This window comes from Triplophysa dalaica, chromosome 14, assembly GCF_015846415.1.
Source record: "Triplophysa dalaica isolate WHDGS20190420 chromosome 14, ASM1584641v1, whole genome shotgun sequence".
NCBI lineage: Eukaryota > Metazoa > Chordata > Actinopteri > Cypriniformes > Nemacheilidae > Triplophysa > Triplophysa dalaica.
Genome location: NC_079555.1, coordinates 18,453,496 through 18,473,276, shown reverse-complemented (window position 1 = coordinate 18,473,276; position 19,781 = coordinate 18,453,496).

The following is a 19,781-nucleotide window of genomic DNA, read 5'->3' as shown; positions in this document are numbered from 1 at the left end:
CTGTGTCAAACTGGCTGTGTGCATAGTGAAAAAGTGAGTTTAGCTAAGGATCAGAATCAGTTTTCATTAACGCTCATTCTGAGTGCTGGAAGAGTCAGAAATATGAGCATTTCACTGAAATCTGCATTCTGTGTAAAACTGTCTGGGGACATAATGAAAAAGTGCGTTTAGCTAAGGATCAGAATCAGTTTCATAAACGCTCATTCTGAATGCTGGGAGAGTCAGAAGTATGGGCATTTCACTGAAATCTGCATTCTGTGTAAAACTGTCTGGGTGTATAATGAAAAAGTGCATTTAGCAAAGGATCAGAGTAAGCTTTCATTAACGCTCATTCTGAGTGCTGGGTGAGTCTGATACATGAGGTTTGCAGTGAAAAAAAGCAATCTGTTTAAAAATGGCTGTGTGCATAATGAAAAAGTACGTTAAGCAGAGGATCAGAATCAGTTTTCATTCACGCTCATTCCGAGTGCTGGGTGAGTCAGAGTTATGGGCTTTTCACTGAAAACAGCATTCTGTGTCAAACTGGCTGTGTGCATTATGAAAAAGTGCGTTTAGCTAAGGATCAGAATCAGTTTTCATAAACGCTCATTCCGAGTGCTGGGAATCAGAAATATGGGCATTTCACTGAAAACTGAATTCTGTGTCAAACTTTCTTGGCACATAATGAAAAAGTGCTTTTAGCTAAGGATCAGAATCAGTTTTCATAAACGCTCATTCTGAGTGCTGGGAGAGTCAGAAATATGGGCATTTCACTGAAATCTGCATTCTGTGTAAAACTATCTGGGGACATATTGAAAAAGTGTGTTTAGCTAAGGATCAGAATCAGTTTTCATAAACGCTCATCCTGAGTGCTGGGAGAGTCAGAAATATCGGCATTTCACTGAAAACTGCATTCTGTGTCAAACTGGCTGTGTGCATTATGAAAAAGTGCGTTTAGCTAAGGATCAGAATCAGTTTTCATAAACGCTCATTCCGAGTGCTGGGAATCAGAAATATGGGCATTTCACTGAAAACTGCATTCTGTGTAAAACTGTCTGGGGACATAATGAAAAAGTGCTTTTAGCTAAGGATCAGAATCAGTTTTCATAAACGCTCATCCTGAGTGCTGGGAGAGTCAGAAATATGGGCATTTCACTGAAATCTGCATTCTGTGTAAAACTTTCTGGGCACATAATGAAAAAGTGCTTTTAGCTAAGGATCAGAATCAGTTTTCATAAACGCTCATTCTGAGTGACGGGAGAGTCAGAAATATGGGCATTTCACTGAAATCTGCATTCTGTGTAAAACTATCTGGGGACATATTGAAAAAGTGCGTTTAGCTAAGGATCAGAATCAGTTTTCATAAACGCTCATCCTGAGTGCTGGGAGAGACAGAAATATGGGCATTTCACTGAAGTCTGCATTCTGTGTAAAACTGAGTGGGGACATAATGAAAAAGTGCTTTTAGCTAAGGATCAGAATCAGTTTTCATGAACGCTCATCCTGAGTGCTGGGAGAGACAGAAATATGGGCATTTCACTGAAATCTGCATTCTGTGTAAAACTGACTGGGGACATAATGAAAAAGTGCGTTTAGCTAAGGATCAGAATCAGTTTTCATGAACGCTCATTCCGAGTGCTGGGAGATTCAGAGTTATGGGCTTTTCACTCTGAGTGCTGGGTGAGTCTGATACATGAGGTTTGCAGTGAAAAAATGAATCTGTTTAAAACTGGCTGTGTGCATAATGAAAAAGTGCGTTAAGCAGAGGATCAGAATCAGTTTCATAAACGCTCATTCTGAGTGCTGGGAGAGTCAGAAGTATGGGCATTTCACTGAAATCTGCATTCTGTGTAAAACTGTCTGGGTGTATAATGAAAAAGTGCATTTAGCAAAGGATCAGAGTAAGTTTTCATTAATGCTCATTCTGAGTGCTGGGTGAGTCTGATACATGAGGTTTGCAGTGAAAAAAAGCAATCTGTTTAAAAATGGCTGTGTGCATAATGAAAAAGTACGTTAAGCAGAGGATCAGAATCAGTTTCATAAACGCTCATTCTGAGTGCTGGAAGAGTCAGAAATATGAGCATTTCACTGAAATCTGCATTCTGTGTAAAACTGTCTGGATACATAATGAAAAAGTGCATTTAGCTGAGGATCAGAATCAGTTTTCATTAACGCTCATTCTGAGTGCTGGGTGAGTCAGATATATGGGCTTTTCACTGAAAACTGCATTCTGTGTCAAACTGGCTGTGTGCATAATGAAAAAGGTCGTTTAGCTAAGGAACAGAATCAGTTTCATAAACGCTCATTCTGAGTGCTGGGAGAGTCAGAAATATGGGCAGTTCACTGAAATCTGCATTCTGTGTAAAACTGTCTGGATACATAATGAAAAAGTGCATTTAGCTGAGGATCAGAATCAGTTTTCATTAACGCTTATTCTGAGTGCTGGGTGAGTCAGATATATGGGCTTTTCACTGAAAACTGCATTCTGTGTCAAACTGGCTGTTTGCATAATGAAAAAGGTCGTTTAGCTAAGGAACAGAATCAGTTTCATAAACGCTCATTCTGAGTGCTGGGAGAGTCAGAAATACGGGCATTTCACTGAAATCTGCATTCTTTGTAAAACTGGCTGGGGACATAATGAAAAAGTGCGTTTAGCTAAGGATCAGAATCAGTTTCATAAACCCTCATTCTGAGTGCTGGGAGAGTCAGAAGTATGGGCATTTCACTGAAATCTGCATTCTATGTAAAACTGTCTGGGTGTATAATGAAAAAGTGCATTTAGCAAAGGATCAGAGTAAGTTTTCATTAACGCTCATTCTGAGTGCTGGGTGAGTCTGATACATGAGGGTTTGCAGTGAAAAAAAGCAATCTGTTTAAAAATGGATGTGTGCATAATGAAAAAGTACGTTAAGCAGAGGATCAGAATCAGTTTCATAAACGCTCATTCTGAGTGCTGGGAGAGTCAGAAATATGGGCATTTCACTGAAATCTGCACTGTGTAAAACTTTCTGGGCACATAATGAAAAAGTGCTTTTAGCTAAGGATCAGAATCAGTTTTCATAAACGCTCATTCCGAGTGCTGGGAGAGTTAGAGATATGGGCTTTTCACTGAAAACAGCACATTCTGTGTCAAACTGGCTGTGTGCATAGTGAAAAAGTGAGTTTAGCTAAGGATCAGAATCAGTTTTCATTAACGCTCATTCTGAGTGCTGGGGGAGTCAGAAATATGGGCATTTCACTGAAATCTGCATTCTGTGTAAAACTATCTGGGGACATATTGAAAAAGTGTGTTTAGCTAAGGATCAGAATCAGTTTTCATAAACGCTCATCCTGAGTGCTGGGAGAGTCAGAAATATCGGCATTTCACTGAAAACTGCATTCTGTGTCAAACTGGCTGTGTGCATTATGAAAAAGTGCGTTTAGCTAAGGATCAGAATCAGTTTTCATAAACGCTCATTCCGAGTGCTGGGAATCAGAAACATGGGCATTTCACTGAAAACTGCATTCTGTGTAAAACTGTCTGGGGACATAATGAAAAAGTGCTTTTAGCTAAGGATCAGAATCAGTTTTCATAAACGCTCATCCTGAGTGCTGGGAGAGTCAGAAATATGGGCATTTCACTGAAATCTGCATTCTGTGTAAAACTTTCTGGGCACATAATGAAAAAGTGCTTTTAGCTAAGGATCAGAATCAGTTTTCATAAACGCTCATTCTGAGTGACGGGAGAGTCAGAAATATGGGCATTTCACTGAAATCTGCATTCTGTGTAAAACTATCTGGGGACATATTGAAAAAGTGCGTTTAGCTAAGGATCAGAATCAGTTTTCATAAACGCTCATCCTGAGTGCTGGGAGAGACAGAAATATGGGCATTTCACTGAAATCTGCATTCTGTGTAAAACTGAGTGGGGACATAATGAAAAAGTGCTTTTAGCTAAGGATCAGAATCAGTTTTCATGAACGCTCATCCTGAGTGCTGGGAGAGACAGAAATATGGGCATTTCACTGAAATCTGCATTCTGTGTAAAACTGACTGGGGACATAATGAAAAAGTGCGTTTAGCTAAGGATCAGAATCAGTTTTCATGAACGCTCATTCCGAGTGCTGGGAGATTCAGAGTTATGGGCTTTTCACTCTGAGTGCTGGGTGAGTCTGATACATGAGGTTTGCAGTGAAAAAATGAATCTGTTTAAAACTGGCTGTGTGCATAATGAAAAAGTGCGTTAAGCAGAGGATCAGAATCAGTTTCATAAACGCTCATTCTGAGTGCTGGGAGAGTCAGAAGTATGGGCATTTCACTGAAATCTGCATTCTGTGTAAAACTGTCTGGGTGTATAATGAAAAAGTGCATTTAGCAAAGGATCAGAGTAAGTTTTCATTAATGCTCATTCTGAGTGCTGGGTGAGTCTGATACATGAGGTTTGCAGTGAAAAAAAGCAATCTGTTTAAAAATGGCTGTGTGCATAATGAAAAAGTACGTTAAGCAGAGGATCAGAATCAGTTTCATAAACGCTCATTCTGAGTGCTGGAAGAGTCAGAAATATGAGCATTTCACTGAAATCTGCATTCTGTGTAAAACTGTCTGGATACATAATGAAAAAGTGCATTTAGCTGAGGATCAGAATCAGTTTTCATTAACGCTCATTCTGAGTGCTGGGTGAGTCAGATATATGGGCTTTTCACTGAAAACTGCATTCTGTGTCAAACTGGCTGTGTGCATAATGAAAAAGGTTGTTTAGCTAAGGAACAGAATCAGTTTCATAAACGCTCATTCTGAGTACTGGGAGAGTCAGAAATATGGGCAGTTCACTGAAATCTGCATTCTGTGTAAACCTGTCTGGATACATAATGAAAAAGTGCATTTAGCTGAGGATCAGAATCAGTTTTCATTAACGCTTATTCTGAGTGCTGGGTGAGTCAGATATATGGGCTTTTCACTGAAAACTGCATTCTGTGTCAAACTGGCTGTGTGCATAATGAAAAAGGTCGTTTAGCTAAGGAACAGAATCAGTTTCATAAACGCTCATTCTGAGTGCTGGGAGAGTCAGAAATACGGGCATTTCACTGAAATCTGCATTCTGTGTAAAACTGGCTGGGGACATAATGAAAAAGTGCGTTTAGCTAAGGATCAGAATCAGTTTCATAAACGCTCATTCTGAGTGCTGGGAGAGTCAGAAGTATGGGCATTTCACTGAAATCTGAATTCTGTGTAAAACTGTCTGGGTGTATAATGAAAAAGTGCATTTAGCAAAGGATCAGAGTAAGTTTTCATTAACGCTCATTCTGAGTGCTGGGTGAGTCTGATACATGAGGGTTTGCAGTGAAAAAAAGCAATCTGTTTAAAAATGGATGTGTGCATAATGAAAAAGTACGTTAAGCAGAGGATCAGAATCAGTTTCATAAACGCTCATTCTGAGTGCTGGGAGAGTCAGAAATATGGGCATTTCACTGAAATCTGCACTGTGTAAAACTTTCTGGGCACATAATGAAAAAGTGCTTTTAGCTAAGGATCAGAATCAGTTTTCATAAACGCTCATTCCGAGTGCTGGGAGAGTTAGAGATATGGGCTTTTCACTGAAAACAGCACATTCTGTGTCAAACTGGCTGTGTGCATAGTGAAAAAGTGAGTTTAGCTAAGGATCAGAATCAGTTTTCATTAACGCTCATTCTGAGTGCTAGGAGATTCAGAAATATGGGCTTTTCACTGAAAACTGCATTCTGTGTCAAACTGAATGTGTGCATAATGAAAAAGGTCGTTTAGTTAAGGATCAGAATCAGTTTTCATAAACGCTCATTATGAGTGCTGGGAGATTCAGAAATATGGGCATTTCACTGAAATCTGCATTCTGTGTAAAACTGACTGGGGACATAATGAAAAAGTGCGTTCAGCTAAGGTACAGAATCAGTTTCATAAACGCTCTTTCTGAGTGCTGGGAGAGTCAGAAATATGGGCATTTCACTGAAATCTGCATTCTGTGTAATACTGTCTGGGGACATAATGAAAAAGTGCGTTTGGCTAAGGATCAGAATCAGTTTCATAAACGCTCATTCTGAGTGCTGAGAGAGTCAGAAAAATGGGCATTTCACTAAAATCTGCATTCTGTGTAAAACTGTCTGGGGACAAAATGATAAAGTGCGTTTAGCTAAGGATCAGATTCAGTTTTCATAAACGCTCATTCTGAGTGCTGGGTGAGTCTGATACATGAGGGTTTGCAGTGAAAAAAAGCAATCTGTATAAAACTGGCTGAGACATAATGAAAAAGGTCGTTTAGCTAAGGAACATAATCATTTTCATAAACGCTCATTCTGAGTGCTGGGAGAGTCAGAAATATGTGCATTTCACTGAAATCTGCATTCTGTGTAAAACTGACTGGGGTCATAATGAAAAAGGTCGTTTAGCTAAGGAACAGAATCAGTTTTCATTAACGCTCATTCTGAGTGCTGGGAGAGTCAGAAATATGTGCATTTCACTGAAATCTGCATTCTGTGTAAAACTGACTGGGGTCATAATGAAAAAGGTCGTTTAGCTAAGGAACAGAATCAGTTTTCATTAACGCTCATTCTGAGTGCTGGGAGAGTTAGAGATATGGGCTTTTCACTGAAAACTGCATTCTGTGTCAAACTGGCTGTGTGCATTATGGAAAAGGTCGTTTAGCTAAGGATCATAATCATTTTCATAAACGCTCATTCCGAGTGCTGGGAGAGTTAGAGATATGGGCTTTTCACTGAAAACAGCACATTCTGTGTCAAACTGGCTGTGTGCATAGTGAAAAAGTGAGTTTAGCTAAGGATCAGAATCAGTTTCATAAACGCTCATTCTGAGTGCTGGGAGAGTCAGAAGTATGGGCATTTCACTGAAATCTGCATTCTGTGTAAAACTGTCTGGGTGTATAATGAAAAAGTGCATTTAGCAAAGGATCAGAGTAAGTTTTCATTAACGCTCATTCTGAGTGCTGGGTGAGTCTGATACATGAGGGTTTGCAGTGAAAAAAAGCAATCTGTTTAAAAATGGATGTGTGCATAATGAAAAAGTACGTTAAGCAGAGGATCAGAATCAGTTTCATAAACGCTCATTCTGAGTGCTGGGAGAGTCAGAAATATGGGCATTTCACTGAAATCTGCACTGTGTAAAACTTTCTGGGCACATAATGAAAAAGTGCTTTTAGCTAAGGATCAGAATCAGTTTTCATAAACGCTCATTCCGAGTGCTGGGAGAGTTAGAGATATGGGCTTTTCACTGAAAACAGCACATTCTGTGTCAAACTGGCTGTGTGCATAGTGAAAAAGTGAGTTTAGCTAAGGATCAGAATCAGTTTTCATTAACGCTCATTCTGAGTGCTGGGGGAGTCAGAAATATGGGCATTTCACTGAAATCTGCATTCTGTGTAAAACTATCTGGGGACATATTGAAAAAGTGTGTTTAGCTAAGGATCAGAATCAGTTTTCATAAACGCTCATCCTGAGTGCTGGGAGAGTCAGAAATATCGGCATTTCACTGAAAACTGCATTCTGTGTCAAACTGGCTGTGTGCATTATGAAAAAGTGCGTTTAGCTAAGGATCAGAATCAGTTTTCATAAACGCTCATTCCGAGTGCTGGGAATCAGAAACATGGGCATTTCACTGAAAACTGCATTCTGTGTAAAACTGTCTGGGGACATAATGAAAAAGTGCTTTTAGCTAAGGATCAGAATCAGTTTTCATAAACGCTCATCCTGAGTGCTGGGAGAGTCAGAAATATGGGCATTTCACTGAAATCTGCATTCTGTGTAAAACTTTCTGGGCACATAATGAAAAAGTGCTTTTAGCTAAGGATCAGAATCAGTTTTCATAAACGCTCATTCTGAGTGACGGGAGAGTCAGAAATATGGGCATTTCACTGAAATCTGCATTCTGTGTAAAACTATCTGGGGACATATTGAAAAAGTGCGTTTAGCTAAGGATCAGAATCAGTTTTCATAAACGCTCATCCTGAGTGCTGGGAGAGACAGAAATATGGGCATTTCACTGAAATCTGCATTCTGTGTAAAACTGAGTGGGGACATAATGAAAAAGTGCTTTTAGCTAAGGATCAGAATCAGTTTTCATGAACGCTCATCCTGAGTGCTGGGAGAGACAGAAATATGGGCATTTCACTGAAATCTGCATTCTGTGTAAAACTGACTGGGGACATAATGAAAAAGTGCGTTTAGCTAAGGATCAGAATCAGTTTTCATGAACGCTCATTCCGAGTGCTGGGAGATTCAGAGTTATGGGCTTTTCACTCTGAGTGCTGGGTGAGTCTGATACATGAGGTTTGCAGTGAAAAAATGAATCTGTTTAAAACTGGCTGTGTGCATAATGAAAAAGTGCGTTAAGCAGAGGATCAGAATCAGTTTCATAAACGCTCATTCTGAGTGCTGAGAGAGTCAGAAGTATGGGCATTTCACTGAAATCTGCATTCTGTGTAAAACTGTCTGGGTGTATAATGAAAAAGTGCATTTAGCAAAGGATCAGAGTAAGTTTTCATTAATGCTCATTCTGAGTGCTGGGTGAGTCTGATACATGAGGTTTGCAGTGAAAAAAAGCAATCTGTTTAAAAATGGCTGTGTGCATAATGAAAAAGTACGTTAAGCAGAGGATCAGAATCAGTTTCATAAACGCTCATTCTGAGTGCTGGAAGAGTCAGAAATATGAGCATTTCACTGAAATCTGCATTCTGTGTAAAACTGTCTGGATACATAATGAAAAAGTGCATTTAGCTGAGGATCAGAATCAGTTTTCATTAACGCTCATTCTGAGTGCTGGGTGAGTCAGATATATGGGCTTTTCACTGAAAACTGCATTCTGTGTCAAACTGGCTGTGTGCATAATGAAAAAGGTCGTTTAGCTAAGGAACAGAATCAGTTTCATAAACGCTCATTCTGAGTGCTGGGAGAGTCAGAAATATGGGCAGTTCACTGAAATCTGCATTCTGTGTAAACCTGTCTGGATACATAATGAAAAAGTGCATTTAGCTGAGGATCAGAATCAGTTTTCATTAACGCTTATTCTGAGTGCTGGGTGAGTCAGATATATGGGCTTTTCACTGAAAACTGCATTCTGTGTCAAACTGGCTGTGTGCATAATGAAAAAGGTCGTTTAGCTAAGGAACAGAATCAGTTTCATAAACGCTCATTCTGAGTGCTGGGAGAGTCAGAAATACGGGCATTTCACTGAAATCTGCATTCTGTGTAAAACTGGCTGGGGACATAATGAAAAAGTGCGTTTAGCTAAGGATCAGAATCAGTTTCATAAACGCTCATTCTGAGTGCTGGGAGAGTCAGAAGTATGGGCATTTCACTGAAATCTGAATTCGGTGTAAAACTGTCTGGGTGTATAATGAAAAAGTGCATTTAGCAAAGGATCAGAGTAAGTTTTCATTAACGCTCATTCTGAGTGCTGGGTGAGTCTGATACATGAGGGTTTGCAGTGAAAAAAAGCAATCTGTTTAAAAATGGATGTGTCATAATGAAAAAGTACGTTAAGCAGAGGATCAGAATCAGTTTCATAAACGCTCATTCTGAGTGCTGGGAGAGTCAGAAATATGGGCATTTCACTGAAATCTGCACTGTGTAAAACTTTCTGGGCACATAATGAAAAAGTGCTTTTAGCTAAGGATCAGAATCAGTTTTCATAAACGCTCATTCCGAGTGCTGGGAGAGTTAGAGATATGGGCTTTTCACTGAAAACAGCACATTCTGTGTCAAACTGGCTGTGTGCATAGTGAAAAAGTGAGTTTAGCTAAGGATCAGAATCAGTTTTCATTAACGCTCATTCTGAGTGCTAGGAGATTCAGAAATATGGGCTTTTCACTGAAAACTGCATTCTGTGTCAAACTGAATGTGTGCATAATGAAAAAGGTCGTTTAGTTAAGGATCAGAATCAGTTTTCATAAACGCTCATTATGAGTGCTGGGAGATTCAGAAATATGGGCATTTCACTGAAATCTGCATTCTGTGTAAAACTGACTGGGGACATAATGAAAAAGTGCGTTCAGCTAAGGTACAGAATCAGTTTCATAAACGCTCTTTCTGAGTGCTGGGAGAGTCAGAAATATGGGCATTTCACTGAAATCTGCATTCTGTGTAATACTGTCTGGGGACATAATGAAAAAGTGCGTTTGGCTAAGGATCAGAATCAGTTTCATAAACGCTCATTCTGAGTGCTGAGAGAGTCAGAAAAATGGGCATTTCACTAAAATCTGCATTCTGTGTAAAACTGTCTGGGGACAAAATGATAAAGTGCGTTTAGCTAAGGATCAGATTCAGTTTTCATAAACGCTCATTCTGAGTGCTGGGTGAGTCTGATACATGAGGGTTTGCAGTGAAAAAAAGCAATCTGTATAAAACTGGCTGAGACATAATGAAAAAGGTCGTTTAGCTAAGGAACATAATCATTTTCATAAACGCTCATTCTGAGTGCTGGGAGAGTCAGAAATATGTGCATTTCACTGAAATCTGCATTCTGTGTAAAACTGACTGGGGTCATAATGAAAAAGGTCGTTTAGCTAAGGAACAGAATCAGTTTTCATTAACGCTCATTCTGAGTGCTGGGAGAGTCAGAAATATGTGCATTTCACTGAAATCTGCATTCTGTGTAAAACTGACTGGGGTCATAATGAAAAAGGTCGTTTAGCTAAGGAACAGAATCAGTTTTCATTAACGCTCATTCTGAGTGCTGGGAGAGTTAGAGATATGGGCTTTTCACTGAAAACTGCATTCTGTGTCAAACTGGCTGTGTGCATTATGGAAAAGGTCGTTTAGCTAAGGATCATAATCATTTTCATAAACGCTCATTCCGAGTGCTGGGAGAGTTAGAGATATGGGCTTTTCACTGAAAACAGCACATTCTGTGTCAAACTGGCTGTGTGCATAGTGAAAAAGTGAGTTTAGCTAAGGATCAGAATCAGTTTTCATTAACGCTCATTCTGAGTGCTAGGAGATTCAGAAATATGGGCTTTTCACTGAAAACTGCATTCTGTGTCAAACTGAATGTGTGCATAATGAAAAAGGTCGTTTAGCTAAGGATCAGAATCAGTTTTCATAAACGCTCATTATGAGTGCTGGGAGATTCAGAAATATGGGCATTTCACTGAAATCTGCATTCTGTGTAAAAACTGACTGGGGACATAATGAAAAAGTGCGTTCAGCTAAGGAACAGAATCAGTTTCATAAACGCTCTTTCTGAGTGCTGGGAGAGTCAGAAATATGGGCATTTCACTGAAATCTGCATTCTGTGTAATACTGTCTGGGGACATAATGAAAAAGTGCGTTTGGCTAAGGATCAGAATCAGTTTCATAAACGCTCATTCTGAGTGCTGAGAGAGTCAGAAAAATGGGCATTTCACTAAAATCTGCATTCTGTGTAAAACTGACTGGGGACAAAATGATAAAGTGCGTTTAGCTAAGGATCAGATTCAGTTTTCATAAATGCTCATTATGAGTGCTGGGAGAGTCAGAAATATGGCCATTTCACTGAAATCTGCATTCTGTGTAAAACTGACTGGGGACATAATGAAAAAGTGCGTTCAGCTAAGGATCAGAATCAGTTTTCATTAACGCTCATTCTGAGTGCTAGGAGAGTCAGATACATGAGGTTTGCAGTGAAAAAAGCAATCTGTATAAAACTGGCTGAGACATAATGAAAAAGGTCGTTTAGCTAAGGAACATAATCATTTTCATAAACGCTCATTCTGAGTTCTGGGAGAGTCAGAAATATGTGCATTTCACTGAAATCTGCATTCTGTGTAAAACTGACTGGGGTCATAATGAAAAAGGTCGTTTAGCTAAGGAACAGAATCAGTTTTCATTAACGCTCATTCTGAGTGCTGGGAGAGTCAGAAATATGTGCATTTCACTGAAATCTGCATTCTGTGTAAAACTGACTGGGGTCATAATTAAAAAGGTCGTTTAGCTAAGGAACAGAATCAGTTTTCATTAACGCTCATTCTGAGTGCTGGGAGAGTTAGAGATATGGGCTTTTCACTGAAAACTGCATTCTGTGTCAAACTGGCTGTGTGCATTATGGAAAAGGTCGTTTAGCTAAGGATCATAATCCTTTTCATAAACGCTCATTCCGAGTGCTGGGAGAGTTAGAGATATGGGCTTTTCACTGAAAACAGCACATTCTGTGTCAAACTGGCTGTGTGCATAGTGAAAAAGTGAGTTTAGCTAAGGATCAGAATCAGTTTTCATTAACGCTCATTCTGAGTGCTAGGAGATTCAGAAATATGGGCTTTTCACTGAAAACTGCATTCTGTGTCAAACTGAATGTGTGCATAATGAAAAAGGTCGTTTAGCTAAGGATCAGAATCAGTTTTCATAAACGCTCATTATGAGTGCTGGGAGATTCAGAAATATGGGCATTTCACTGAAATCTGCATTCTGTGTAAAACTGACTGGGGACATAATGAAAAAGTGCGTTCAGCTAAGGATCAGAATCAGTTTTCCTAAACGCTCATTCCGAGTGCTGAGAGAGTCAGAAAAATGGCCATTTCACAAAAATCTGCATTCTGTGTAAGACTGACTGGGGACATAATGAAAAAGTGCATTTAGCTGAAGATCAGAATCAGTTTTCATAAACGCTCATTCCGAGTGCTAGGAGAGTCAGAAATATGGGCATTTCACTAAAATCTGCATTCTGTGTCAAACTGGCTGTGTGCATTATGAAAAAGTGCGTTTAGCTAAGGATCAGAATCAGTTTCATAAACGCTCATTCTGAGTGCTGAGAGAGTCAGAAAAATGGGCATTTCACTAAAATCTGCATTCTGTGTAAAACTGACTGGGGACAAAATGATAAAGTGCGTTTAGCTAAGGATCAGATTCAGTTTTCATAAACGCTCATTATGAGTGCTGGGAGAGTCAGAAATATGGCCATTTCACTGAAATCTGCATTCTGTGTAAAACTGACTGGGGACATAATGAAAAAGTGCGTTCAGCTAAGGATCAGAATCAGTTTTCATTAACGCTCATTCTGAGTGCTAGGAGAGTCAGATACATGAGGTTTGCAGTGAAAAAAGCAATCTGTATAAAACTGGCTGAGACATAATGAAAAAGGTCGTTTAGCTAAGGAACATAATCATTTTCATAAACGCTCATTCTGAGTGCTGGGAGAGTCAGAAATATGTGCATTTCACTGAAATCTGCATTCTGTGTAAAACTGACTGGGGTCAAAATGAAAAAGGTCGTTTAGCTAAGGAACAGAATCAGTTTTCATTAACGCTCATTCTGAGTGCTGGGAGCGTCAGAAATATGTGCATTTCACTGAAATCTGCATTCTGTGTAAAACTGACTGGGGTCATAATGAAAAAGGTCGTTTAGCTAAGGAACAGAATCAGTTTTCATTAACGCTCATTCTGAGTGCTGGGAGAGTTAGAGATATGGGCTTTTCACTGAAAACTGCATTCTGTGTCAAACTGGCTGTGTGCATTATGGAAAAGGTCGTTTAGCTAAGGATCATAATCATTTTCATAAACGCTCATTCCGAGTGCTGGGAGAGTTAGAGATATGGGCTTTTCACTGAAAACAGCACATTCTGTGTCAAACTGGCTGTGTGCATAGTGAAAAAGTGAGTTTAGCTAAGGATCAGAATCAGTTTTCATTAACGCTCATTCTGAGTGCTAGGAGATTCAGAAATATGGGCTTTTCACTGAAAACTGCATTCTGTGTCAAACTGAATGTGTGCATAATGAAAAAGGTCGTTTAGCTAAGGATCAGAATCAGTTTTCATAAACGCTCATTATGAGTGCTGGGAGATTCAGAAATATGGGCATTTCACTGAAATCTGCATTCTGTGTAAAACTGACTGGGGACATAATGAAAAAGTGCGTTCAGCTAAGGATCAGAATCAGTTTTCCTAAACTCTCATTCCGAGTGCTGAGAGAGTCAGAAAAATGGCCATTTCACAAAAATCTGCATTCTGTGTAAGACTGACTGGGGACATAATGAAAAAGTGCATTTAGCTGAAGATCAGAATCAGTTTTCATAAACGCTCATTCCGAGTGATAGGAGAGTCGGAAATATGGGCATTTCACTAAAATCTGCATTCTGTGTCAAACTGGCTGTGTGCATTATGAAAAAGTGCGTTTAGCTAAGGATCAGAATCAGTTTTCATAAACACTCGTTCCGAGTGCTGGGAGACTCAGAGATATGGGCTTTTCACTGAAAACTGCATTCAGTGTAAAACTGACTGGGGACAAAATGATAAAGTGCGTTTAGCTAAGGATCAGAATCAGTTTTCATTAACGCTCATTCTGAGTGCTGGGAGAGTCAGAAATATGGGCTTTTCACTGAAAACAGCATTTTGTGTCAAACTGGCTGTGTGCATAATGAAAAAGTGCGTTTAGCTAAGGAACAGAATCATTTTCATAAACGCTCTTTCTGAGTGCTGGGAGAGTCAGAAATATGGGCATTTCACTGAAATCTGCATTCTGTGTCAAACTGGCTGTGTGCATTATGAAAAAGTGCGTTTAGCTAAGGAACAGAATCAGTTTTCATAAACGCTCATTCCGAGTTCTAGGAGATTCAGCGATATGTGCTTTTCACTGAAAACAGCATTTTGTGTCAAACTGGCTATGTGCATAATGAAAAAGTGCGTTTAGCTAAGGAACAGAATCATTTTCATAAACGCTCATTCTGAGTGCTGGGAGAGTCAGAAATATGGGCATTTCACTGAAATCTGCATTCTGTGTAAAACTGACTGGGGACATAATGAAAAAGTGCGTTCAGCTAAGGAACAGAATCAGTTTCATAAATGCTCTTTCTGAGTGCTGGGAGAGTCAGAAATATGGGCTTTTCACTGAAACCTGCATTCTGTGTAATACTGTCTGGGGACATAATGAAAAAGTGCGTTTGGCTAAGGATCAGAATCAGTTTCATAAACGCTCATTCTGAGTGCTGAGAGAGTCAGAAAAATGGGCATTTCACTAAAATCTGCATTCTGTGTAAAACTGACTGGGGACAAAATGATAAAGTGCGTTTAGCTAAGGATCAGATTGAGTTTTCATGAACGCTCATTATGAGTGCTGGGAGAGTCAGAAATATGGGCATTTCACTGAAATCTGCATTCTGTGTAAAACTGGCTGTGTGCATTATGAAAAAGGTCGTTTAGCTAAGGATCAGAATCATTTTCATAAACGCTCATTCTGAGTGCTGGGAGAGTCAGAAATATGGGCATTTCACTGAAATCTGCATTCTGTGTAATGCTGTCTGGGGACATAATGAAAAAGTGCGTTTGGCTAAGGATCAGAATCAGTTTTCATAAACGCTCATTCCGAGTGCTAGGAGATTCAGCGATATGGGCTTTTCACTGAAAACAGCATTCTGTGTCAAACTGGCTGTGTGCATTATGAAAAAGTGCGTTTAGCTAAGGATCAGAATCAGTTTTCATAAACACTCGTTCCGAGTGCTGGGAGACTCAGAGATATGGGCTTTTCACTGAAAACTGCATTCAGTGTAAAACTGACTGGGGACAAAATGATGAAGTGCGTTTAGCTAAGGATCAGAATCAGTTTTCATTAACGCTCATTCTGAGTGCTGGGAGAGTCAGAAATATGGGCTTTTCACTGAAAACAGCATTTTGTGTCAAACTGGCTGTGTGCATAATGAAAAAGTGCGTTTAGCTAAGTAACAGAATCATTTTCATAAACGCTCTTTCTGAGTGCTGGGAGAGTCAGAAATATGGGCATTTCACTGAAATCTGCATTCTGTGTCAAACTGGCTGTGTGCATTATGAAAAAGTGCGTTTAGCTAAGGAACAGAATCAGTTTTCATAAACGCTCATTCCGAGTTCTAGGAGATTCAGCGATATGTGCTTTTCACTGAAAACAGCATTTTGTGTCAAACTGGCTATGTGCATAATGAAAAAGTGCGTTTAGCTAAGGAACAGAATCATTTTCATAAACGCTCATTCTGAGTGCTGGGAGAGTCAGAAATATGGGCATTTCACTGAAATCTGCATTCTGTGTAAAACTGACTGGGGACATAATGAAAAAGTGCGTTCAGCTAAGGAACAGAATCAGTTTTCATAAACTCTCATTCCGAGTTCTAGGAGATTCAGCGATATGTGCTTTTCACTGAAAACAGCATTTTGTGTCAAACTGGCTATGTGCATAATGAAAAAGTGCGTTTAGCTAAGGAACAGAATCATTTTCATAAACGCTCATTCTGAGTGCTGGGAGAGTCAGAAATATGGGCATTTCACTGAAATCTGCATTCTGTGTAAAACTGACTGGGGACATAATGAAAAAGTGCGTTCAGCTAAGGAACAGAATCAGTTTCATAAACGCTCTTTCTGAGTGCTGGGAGAGTCAGAAATATGGGCATTTCACTGAAACCTGCATTCTGTGTAATACTGTCTGGGGACATAATGAAAAAGTGCGTTTGGCTAAGGATCAGAATCAGTTTCATAAACGCTCATTCTGAGTGCTGAGAGAGTCAGAAAAATGGGCATTTCACTAAAATCTGCATTCTGTGTAAAACTGACTGGGGACAAAATGATAAAGTGCGTTTAGCTAAGGATCAGATTGAGTTTTCATGAACGCTCATTATGAGTGCTGGGAGAGTCAGAAATATGGGCATTTCACTGAAATCTGCATTCTGTGTAAAACTGGCTGTGTGCATTATGAAAAAGGTCGTTTAGCTAAGGATCAGAATCATTTTCATAAACGCTCATTCCGAGTGCTAGGAGATTCAGCGATATGGGCTTTTCACTGAAAACAGCATTCTGTGTCAAACTGGCTGTGTGCATAATGGAAAAAGTGCGTTTAGCTAAGGATCAGAATCAGTTTTCATAAACGCTCATTCTGAGTGCTGAGAGAGTCAGGAAAATGGGCATTTCACTAAAATCTGCATTCTGTGTAAAACTGACTGGGGACAAAATGATAAAGTGCGTTTAGCTAAGGATCAGATTGAGTTTTCATAAACGCTCATTATGAGTGCTGGGAGAGTCAGAAATATGGGCATTTCACTGAAATCTGCATTCTGTGTAAAACTGGCTGTGTGCATTATGAAAAAGGTCGTTTAGCTAAGGATCAGAATCATTTTCATAAACGCTCATTCCGAGTGCTGGGAGAGTTAGAGATATGGGCTTTTCACTGAAAACTGCATTCAGTGTCAAACTGTCTGGGGACATAATGAAAAAGTGCGTTTAGCTAAGGATCGGCATCAGTTTTCATTAACGCTCATTCTGAGTGCTGGGTGAGTCCGAGATATGGGCTTTTCACTGAAAACTGCATTCTGTGTCAAACTGGCTGTGTGCATAATGAAAAAGGTCGTTTAGCTAAGGAACAGAATCAGTTTCATAAACGCTCATTCTGAGTGCTGGGAGAGTCAGAAATATGGGCATTTCACTGAAATCTGCATTCTGTGTAATGCTGTCTGGGGACATAATGAAAAAGTGCGTTTGGCTAAGGATCAGAATCAGTTTTCATAAACGCTCATTCCGAGTGCTAGGAGATTCAGCGATATGGGCTTTTCACTGAAAACAGCATTCTGTGTCAAACTGGCTGTGTGCATAATGGAAAAAGTGAGTTTAGCTAAGGATCAGAATCAGTTTTCATTACCGCTCATTCTGAGTGCTGAGAGAGTCAGAAAAATGGGCATTTCACTAAAATCTGCATTCTGTGTAAAACTGACTGGGGACAAAATGATAAAGTGCGTTTAGATAAGGATCAGAATCAGTTTTCATTAACGCTCATTCTGAGTGCTGGGAGAGTCAGAAATATGGGCTTTTCACTGAAAACTGCATTCTGTGTCAAACTGGCTGTGTGCATAATGAAAAAGGTCGTTTAGCTAAGGAACAGAATCAGTTTCATAAACGCTCTTTCTGAGTGCTGGGAGAGTTAGAGATATGGGCTTTTCACTGAAAACTGCATTCTGTGTCAAACTGGCTGTGTGCATTATGAAAAAGTGCGTTTAGCTAAGGATCAGAATCAGTTTTCATAAACACTCGTTCCGAGTGCTGGGAGACTCAGAGATATGGGCTTTTCACTGAAAACTGCATTCAGTGTCAAACTGTCTGGGGACATAATGAAAAAGTGCGTTTAGCTAAGGATCGGCATCAGTTTTCATTAACGCTCATTCTGAGTGCTGGGTGAGTCAGAGATATGGGCTTTTCACTGAAAACTGCATTCTGTGTCAAACTGGCTGTGTGCATAATGAAAAAGGTCGTTTAGCTAAGGAACAGAATCAGTTTCATAAACGCTCATTCTGAGTGCTGGGAGAGTCAGAAATATGGGCATTTCACTGAAATCTGCATTCTGTGTAATGCTGTCTGGGGACATAATGAAAAAGTGCGTTTGGCTAAGGATCAGAATCAGTTTTCATAAACGCTCATTCCGAGTGCTAGGAGATTCAGCGATATGGGCTTTTCACTGAAAACAGCATTCTGTGTCAAACTGGCTGTGTGCATAATGGAAAAAGTGCGTTTAGCTAAGGATCAGAATCAGTTTTCATTACCGCTCATTCTGAGTGCTGGGAGAGTCAGAAATATGGGCTTTTCACTGAAAACTGCATTCTGTGTCAAACTGGCTGTGTGCATAATGAAAAAGGTCGTTTAGCTAAGGAACAGAATCAGTTTCATAAACGCTCTTTCTGAGTGCTGGGAGAGTCAGAAATATGGGCATTTCACTGAAATCTGCATTCTGTGTAAAACTGGCTGTGTGCATTATGAAAAAGGTCGTTTAGCTAAGGATCAGAATCATTTTCATAAACGCTCATTCCGAGTGCTGGGAGAGTTAGAGATATGGGCTTTTCACTGAAAACTGCATTCAGTGTCAAACTGTCTGGGGACATAATGAAAAAGTGCGTTTAGCTAAGGATCAGAATCAGTTTTCATTAACGCTCATTCTGAGTGCTGCGTGAGTCAGAGATATGGGCTTTTCACTGAAAACTGCATTCTGTGTCAAACTGGCTGTGTGCATAATGAAAAAGGTCGTTTAGCTAAGGAACAGAATCAGTTTCATAAACGCTCATTCTGAGTGCTGGGAGAGTCAGAAATATGGGCATTTCACTGAAATCTGCATTCTGTGTAAAACTGACTGGGGACATAATGAAAAAGTGCATTTAGGCTAAGGATCAAAATCAGTTTTCATAAACGCTCATTCGGAGTTCTAGGAGATTCAGCGATATGGGCTTTTCACTGAAAGCAGCATTCTGTGTCAAACTGGCTGTGTGCATAATGGAAAAAGAGCGTTTAGGCTAAGGATCAAAATCAGTTTTCATTAACGCTCATTCTGAGTGCTAGGAGAGTCAGAAATATGGGCATTTCACTAAAATCTGCATTCTGTGTCAAACTGGCTGTGTGCATAATGAAAAAGTGCGTTTAGCTAAGGATCAGAATCATTTTCAAAAACGCTCATTCCCAGTGCTGGGAGAGTCAGAAATATGGGCTTTTCACTTAAAAGTGCATTCTGTGTCAAACTGGCTGTGTGCATTATGAAAAAGTGCGTTTAGCTAAGGATCAGAATCAGTTTTCATAAACGCTCATTCTGAGTGCTGAGAGAGTCAGAAAAATGGGCATTTCACTAAAATCTGCATTCTGTGTAAAACTGACTGGGGACAAAATGATAAAGTGCGTTTAGCTAAGGAACAGAATCATTTTCATAAACGCTCATTCTGAGTGCTGAGAGAGTCAGAAAAATGGGCATTTCACTAAAATCTGCATTCTGTGTAAAACTGACTGGGGACAAAATGATAAAGTGCGTTTAGCTAAGGAACAGAATCAGTTTCATAAACGCTCATTCTGAGTGCTGGGAATTTCAGAGATATGGGCTTTTGACTGAAAAC